This window comes from Oncorhynchus kisutch, linkage group LG21 (assembly GCF_002021735.2).
Source record: "Oncorhynchus kisutch isolate 150728-3 linkage group LG21, Okis_V2, whole genome shotgun sequence".
Classification (NCBI taxonomy): Eukaryota; Metazoa; Chordata; class Actinopteri; order Salmoniformes; family Salmonidae; genus Oncorhynchus; species Oncorhynchus kisutch.
This window is the reverse complement of record NC_034194.2, coordinates 3,808,944-3,817,210: the sequence shown is the minus strand read 5'-3', so window position 1 is coordinate 3,817,210 and position 8,267 is coordinate 3,808,944. Positions and strand designations below refer to the sequence as shown.

General features: G+C 46.6%; 2 pseudogenes; both read left to right on the top strand.

Annotated features, from left to right (window-relative positions):
- Positions 1–2,479: 2,479 nt before the first annotated feature.
- Positions 2,480–2,635, top strand: LOC116356251 (uncharacterized; annotated as a pseudogene).
- Positions 2,636–3,544: 909 nt separating this feature from the next.
- LOC116356249 (uncharacterized) lies at positions 3,545–3,663 on the top strand (annotated as a pseudogene).
- The last annotated feature ends 4,604 nt before the right edge of the window (positions 3,664–8,267 follow it).

The window sequence follows — 8,267 nt, the reverse complement described above, 5'->3', positions numbered from 1 at the left end:
CTGTGTTTTTCTCAGATCATGACGGGGTCCTCCTTCGGGTCAAGGCGCCTGTCTGCCTTTTCGGTAGGGGGTACTGGAAGCTCAACCGGGACAACCTGGAGGAGCGGGCTTTTGTCAATGCTTTCTCTGTTTTTTTTCGGGGGCTTGAGGGTCTCCGGCCTATGTGCGGAGGGGTTTTGGAATAGTGGGAGGTAGTTAAGGTAAGAATTAGGGTATTTATTATTTATTTTTGTAAGAGGAAGGGGAGAGAGGAGAGAAGGGAGGTGGAGCAGCTCCAACGTTTACTCGATCTCGAGTACGAGGCAGGCAACCTCAGTACTTCGATGGACGTTGAGCGTGTTACCAGCCTCAAGGCTCAACTCAGGGAGGTGCATGAGAAGAAGGCTGCGTGCACACTCTGAGTTTATAGAGCAGAATGAGACCTGCTCTGCAGTGTTCTTCAAATCAGTTAGGGAAAAGCAGGTAAGACAGGTTTTTTATAGGGTGAGGGATGGACAGGGTAGGGTAGTTAGGGAGCCGGAGCAGATGGTCAGGGTGGCAACTGACCATTTCCGGGGGGTTTTCCAGGAGAGGGTAGTAGAAGAAGAACAGGGACCGTGTTCTTAGAACACTTGTCCCGGCGTGTGCCGGAGGACATTAGAAAGGCGATGAATGCACTAGAGGAGGACACTAGAGGAGGTGGAGAGTGCCCTCAAGAGGATGGGGAAATGGAAGGTGCCTGGGATGGATGGGTTGCCAGCTGAGTTTTACCTCAAGTTTTGGGGTATGCTTGGACCGGTGGTCCTAGAAGTCCTGACGGCTGTTCCCGAGACTGGAGTCCCGGGCAGGTCAATGGCTGTAGGCGGGCTGTAGCAACTGGTGGCCGTTGACCATGCTGTGCGTAGATTATAAGATACTAGCTAAGGTCATGGCAGACGGTGTGCACACAGCCCTTCCCTACGTTGTCCATGAGGATAAAACATGTGGAGTGGAAGGCCGTTCCATTAGGTGGAACCTCCAACTGATCAGGGACTCCATCGCCTGGGTTGAGGATAGAAGTCTACCTCTGATGGTAGCGGCACTTGATCAGGCCAAGGCTTTTGATCGCGTCAGTAGGGTTTTTCTTTTCAGAGTGTTAGGTAGGTTAGGGTTTAGTGATCTCTTTATAGAGTGGATCAAGATTTGGTATGTGGGAGCGGGGTGCCGGGTGAGCATAAACAGCCATCTGGGCGACATGTTTAGCCTCTCCTCAGGGGTCAGGCAGGGATGCCCACTCTCGGCACTCCTTTTCGTGCTCTATATGGAGCCCCTGGCGGCTGCCATTAGGGCTGACGCAGGGGTGGAGGGCTTCCTGGTAGCGGCGGTTTGCGTGTTAAGGTGACACAGTACGCCGATGACACCACCTTGGCTGGACTCGATATTTGTTTCGTTTTTGTTGAATGAGCTCGCTAATCCAGTGATTCATCCCTCCGGTTATTTCCTGCAGGTGTTTTCTCGTCCCAGGCGAGAAGCATAATGGTGTGGTCCAACACGGGTCCTCGGGCTGAACAGCTGCCGTGGCACTTCAGCCATGCGGCGAAGTGGCTGCGCGCGCATCCTGAGGTTGAAGTCGCCCGAGTAGGTTTGGACCACAGATGTCTGTACGAGGAGGTCAGACGGACCGTACTGTGGTGGGTACCCCTGCTGTGGTCTGGGAGACCACAGCTAGGAGACTGAATCCGCGTCAGGCAAACAGGCGCGGGGCCTAGACAATCGTCTTAAGGATCTAAATTGGTTAAGCCTCCACAAGTGCCTGCCGGTACGATTCATCATGTACCGGCATAGCTTGGCACGGTCCCCCCAGTGCCCGAGACCAACTTGTGGTGAGGAGGAGATGATACACCACATGTACTGGGACTGTCCTTTCGCAGGAGTAGTGTGGGCCAGGGCTCAGGGTTTGCTAGGGAGAGTGAAGGGAGGTTTTGTTTTAACATGGGATGGGTGGAGAGAGGGGTAGGGAGAGCAGGGGGGGTAGGTAGGGACCGTTTTCTGTTGTGGCTGCTTATCAGTCTTTTTAAGAAAGGGCTCTGGGATGCCAGGTATGGGCTGGTTAAGTCGGGGGCAGACATGGGGGTGGAGGGAATAGTGAGGAGAGTGGAGGGAGATTTGAGGGGGAGGATAAGGAGGGAGGCGAGGAAGTGGGGCCACCATGCCGCCTTAGAGCGGTGGAAAGGGGGGTTGGGGCTTGTCAGGTAGGTACGGTTTAGAAGGTAGGTTGGTAGGTTTTGTGGGATTTGGAATGCTTATGTTTATTGATGGCTTGTGATTTTTGTTAGTTTGCAGCAGCCCCCTGGAAAAGATTGGGGGCGGGCATTGGTTGCCTATCTCTTACCAGAGAGAAAGGGGTTCAGTGTTTTTTGAAAACCGATGAGTTGTTTTTTGTTACAAGTTTTGTTTGGATATGGGCATGTTAAAAGAAGTGTGAAATGTTCACCATGTAAATGTATGAAATGTTAGAATAAAAGCTTTGAATCATCTGTTCTTATCAGTTTAATATCTGATAGGTCCCCTATCTGGGGACCATATATTAACTTCTTCGATATAGGGGGCGCTCTTTTAATTTTTGGATGAAAAACGTTCCCGTTTTAAACAAGATATTTTGTCACGAAAAGATGCTCGACTATGCATATAATTGACAGCTTTGGAAAGAAAACACTCTGACGTTTCCAAAACTGCAAAGATATTGTCTGTGAGTGCCACATAACTGATGTTACAGAAAAAAACCAGATAAAAATACAATCAGCATTTTTTTAAACCGCCTCATGGCAATGACTCCTTATATGGCTGTGGAGGAGCTAGGAGTCAGCTTACCTTTTCCACGTTTTCCCCAAGGTGTCTGCAGCATTGTGACGTATTTGTAGGCATATCATTGGAAGATTGACCCTAAAGAGACTACATTTACCAGGTGGTCGCTTGGTGTCCTCCGTCGCAATTATTGCGTAATCTCCAGCTGCAGTATTTTTGAATGAGAAGCCAGCTGCCACCACTGATAGATTATCGAATAGATATGTGAAAAACACCTTGAGGATTGATTCTAAACAACGTTTGCCATGTTTCTGTCGATATTATGGAGCTAATTTGGAAAAAAGTTTGGCGTTGTAAGTGACTGCATTTCCTTTTTTTTTCTTAGCCAAACGTGATGAACAAAACGGAGCTATTTCTCTTACACAAATAATATTTTTGGAAAAAATGAACATTTGCTATCTAACTGAGAGTCTCGTCATTGAAAACATCCGAAGTTCTTCAAAGGTAAATTATTTTATTTGAATGCTTTTCTTGTTTTTGTGAAAATGTTGCCTGCTGAATGCTAGGCTTAATGCTATGCTAGGCTATCAATACTCTTACACAAATGCCTGTGTAGCTTTGGTTAAAGCATATTTTGAAAATCTGAGATGACAGTGTTGTTAACAAAAGGCTAAGCTTGTGTTTCAATATATTTATTTCATTTCATTTGCGATTTTCATGAATAGGAAACGTTGCGTTATGGTAATGAGCGTGAGGCTATGGTTACGCTCCCGGATACGGGATTGCTCGACGCTAGAGGTTAAATAGATTTTTGGAACAGGGAGATGGAATAGGGGCTTGCTCCGTCCACTCCACGCATCGAACTGGTATTGCAGTACCTCCAGGATCGGTGCACCCCCTATTCAACTTCCGGCGCCGACAGAGATGGCCGCCTCGATTCGCGTTCCTAGGAAACTATGCAGTATTAGATTTTTTTACGTGTTATTTCTTACATTGGTACCCCAGGTAATCTTAGGTTTTATTACATACAGTCGGGAGGAACTACTGGATATAAGAGCAACGTCAACTCACCATCATTACGAACAGGAATATGACTTTCCTGAAGCGGATCCTGTGTTTTGCCCACCACCCGGGACAATGGATCGGTTCCCAGCCGGCGAACCAAAACAAAGGCGCCGTAAAAGGGGCAGACGAAGCGGTCTTCTGGTCAGGCTCCCGGGCATAGGTTGATGAAATCCGAGCATGGGTAGCATTCCAGAGAGACATCAGAGACTGTAACGTTCTTTGATTCAAGGAAACATGGCTCACTCGAGACACGCTATCGGAGTCGGTACAGCCAGCTGGTTTCTTCACGCATCGAGCCGACAGAAACAAACATCTTTCTGGTAAGAAGAGGGGCGGGGGGGTATGCCTTATGATTAACGAGACGTGATGTGATCATAACAACGTACAGGAACTCAAGTCCTTTTGTTCACCTGACTTAGAATTCCTCACAATCAAATGTCGACCGCATTATCTACCAAGAGAAATCTCTTCGATTATAATCACAGCTGCATATATTCCCCCCCAAGCAGACACATCGATGGCCCTGAACGAACTTTATTTGACTCTGTATAAACTGGAAACCACATATCTTGAGGCTGCATTCATTGAAGCTGGGAATTTTAACAAGGCTAATCTGAAAAGAAGACTCCCTAAATTCTATCAGCATATCGATTGTGCTACCAGGGCTTGTAAAACCCTGGATCATGTTATTCTAACTTCCACAATGCATATAAGGCCCTCCCCCGCCCTCCTTTCGGAAAAGCTGACCACGACTCCATTTTGTTGCTTCCAGCCTATAGACAGAAAAAACAGGAAGCTCCCACTCTCAGGTCTGTTCAACACTGGTCCGACCAATCTGACTCCACGCTTCAAGATTGCTTCGATCACGTGGATTGGGATATGTTCCGCATTGCGTCAAACAACTGCATTGACGAATACGCTGATTCTGTGAGCGAGTTTATTAGCAAGTGCATTGCGATGTCGTACCCACAGCAACTATTAAAACATTCCCAAAGTAGAAACCGCGGATTGATGGCAGCATTTGCGCAAAACTGAAAGCACGAACCACTGCTTTTAACCAGAGCAAGGTGACCGGAAACATGACCAAATACAAACAGTGTAGCTATTCCCTCTGCAAGAAAATCAAACAAGCTAAGCGTCAGTATAGAGACAAAGTAGAGTCGCAATTCAACGGCTCAGACACAAGAGGTATGTGGCAGGGTCTACAGTCAACCATGGATTACAAAAAGAAAACCAGCCCAGTCGCAGACCAGGATGTCTTGCTCCCGGACAGACTAAACAACTTCTTTGCTCGCTTTGAGGACAATACAGTGCCACTGACACAGCCCGCTGCCAAAACCTGCGGACTCTCCTTCACTGCATCCGACGTGAGTAAAACATTTAATCGTGTTAAATCAAGGACCATATCACCTCCACCAATTTGCTTACCGCCCCAATAGGTCCTAAGACGACGCAATCGCAACCACACTGCACACTGCCCTAACCCATCTGGACAAGAGGAATACCTATGTGAGAATGCTAGTCATCAACTACAGCTCAGCATTTAACACCATAGTACCATCCAAACTCGTCATCAAGCTCGAGACCCTGGGTCTCGACCCCGCCCTGTGCAACTGGGTACTGGACCTCCCGATGGGCCGCACCCAGGTGGTGAGTGTAGGTAACAACATCTCCATCCCGCTGATCCTCAACACTGGGGCCCCACAGGGGTGCGTTCTGAGCCCTCTCCTGTACTCCCTGTTCACCCACGACTGCGTGGCCATGCACGCCTCCAACTCAATCGTCAAGTTTGCAGATGACACTACAGTGGTAGGCTTGATTACCAACAATGACGAGACGGCCTATAGGGAGGAGGTGAGGGCCCTCGGAGTGTGGTGTCAGGAAAATAACCTCACACTCAACAAAACAAAGGAGATGATCGTGGACTTCAGGAAACAGCAGAGGGAGCACCTCCCTATCCACATCGACGGGAACAGCAGTGGAGAGGGTAGAAGGTTTTAAGTTCCTCTGCGTACACATCACGGACAAACTGAATTGGTCCACACAGACAGCGTGGTGAAGAAGGCATAGCAGCGCCTCTTCAACCTCAGGAGGCTAAAGAAATGTGGCTTGACACCAAAAGCACTCACAAACTTTTACAGATGCACAATCGAGAGCATCCTGTCGGGCTGTATCACCACCTGGTATGGCAACTGCTCCGCACACAACCGTAAGGCTCTCCAGATGGTAGTGAGGACTGCACAACGCATCACCGGGGGCAAACTACCTGCCCTCCAGGACACCTACACCCCCCGATGTCACAGGAAGGCCATAAAGATCATCAAGGACAACAACCACCCAAGCCACTGCCTGTTCACCCCGTTATCATCCGGAAGGCGAGGTCAATACAGGTGCATCAAAGCAGGGACCGAGAGATTGAAAAACAGCTTCTATCTCAAGGCCATCAGACTGTTAAACAGTGGCTGCTGCCAACATACTGACTCAACTCCAGCCACTTTAATAATGGAAAAATTGATGTAGAAAAAATGTATCACTAGCCACTTTAAACAATGCACTTAATATAATGTTTACATACCCTACATTACTCATCTCATATGTATATACTGTACTCTATACCACCTACTGCATCTTGCCATCTTTATGTAATGCATGTATCACTAGCCACTTTAAACAATGCCACCTAATATGTTTACACACCCTACATTACTCATCTCATATGTATATACTGTAATCAATACCATCTACTCTATCTTGCCTATGCCATTCTGTACCATCACTCATTAATATATCTTTATGAACATATTCTTCATCCCTTTACACTTGTGTGTATAAGGTAGCTGTTGTGAAATTGTTAGGTTAGATAACTCGTTGGTTATTACTGCATTGTCGGAATTAGAAGCACAAGCATTTCGCTACACTCACATTAACATCTGCTAACCATGTGTATGTGACAAATAAAATTTGATTTGATAAGAAAATTAAAACCAAGCTGAAATGAGTGCAAGGCAAAAAGATAATGGTGGCTAAATACCCAAGGGGATGAATCATTAACAATCATTATCATTAACATGTGAGTGATGTTAGGATGAACACTGTATAAAAAGTGTGTGCCGAGGCTGGAAAGTCAGTTGTTTCATGAAGCAGCTCGGCTTTTGTTACTTTGTAATAAACTCTATTTGACCTCACAAGCTCCGGTATTTGGGAAATATTACTGACTGAATATTTCCACGACACATGTAGCACTCACGTCTAAGCTAAGGATCCTGGGACTAAACACTTCCCTCTGCAACTGGATCCTGGACTTCCTGACATTCTGTATATTTCTGGCCCATCTTTGGACACTGTGTTAACAACCTCCCGGCAAGATTCAATGCCATACAACTCTCCTTCCGTGGCCTCCAATTGCTCTTAAATACAAGTAAAACTAAATGCATGCTCTTCAACCGATCGCTGCCTGCACCTGCCCGCCTGTCCAACATCACTACTCTGTACGGCTCTGACTTAGAATACGTGGACAACTACAAATACCTAGGAGTCTGGTTAGACTGTAAACTCTCCTTCCAGACCCACATCAAACATCTCCAATCCAAAGTTAAATCTAGAATAGGCTTCCTATTTCGCAACAAAGCATCCTTCACTCATGCTGCCAAACATACCCTTGTAAAACTGACCATCCTACCAATCCTCGACTTTGGCGATGTCATTTACAAAATAGCCTCCAATACCCTACTCAACAAATTGGATGCAGTCTATCACAGTGCAATCCGTTTTATCACCAAAGCCCCATATACTACCCACCATTGCGACCTGTACGCTCTCGTTGGCTGGCCCTCGCTTCATACTCGTCGCCAAACCCACTGGCTCCATGTCATCTACAAGACCCTGCTAGGTAAAGTCCCCCCTTATCTCAGCTCGCTGGTCACCATAGCATCTCCCACCTGTAGCACACGCTCCAGCAGGTATATCTCTCTAGTCACCCCCAAAACCAATTCTTTCTTTGGCCGCCTCTCCTTCCAGTTCTCTGCTGCCAATGACTGGAACGAACTACAAAAATCTCTGAAACTGGAAACACTTATCTCCCTCACTAGCTTTAAGCACCAACTGTCAGAGCAGCTCACAGAATACTGCACCTGTACATAGCCCACCTATAATTTAGCCCAAACAACTACCTCTTTCCCAACTGTATTTAATTTTAATTAATTTATTTATTTTGCTCCTTTGCACCCCATTATTTTTTATTTCTACTTTGCACATTCTTCCATTGCAAAACTACCATTCCAGTATTTTACTTGCTATATTGTATTTACTTTGCCATCATGGCCTTTTTTGCCCTTACCTCCCTTCTCACCTCATTTGCTCACATTGTATATAGACTTGTTTATACTGCATTATTGACTGTATGTTTGTTTTTACTCCATGTGTAACTCTGTGTCGTTTTA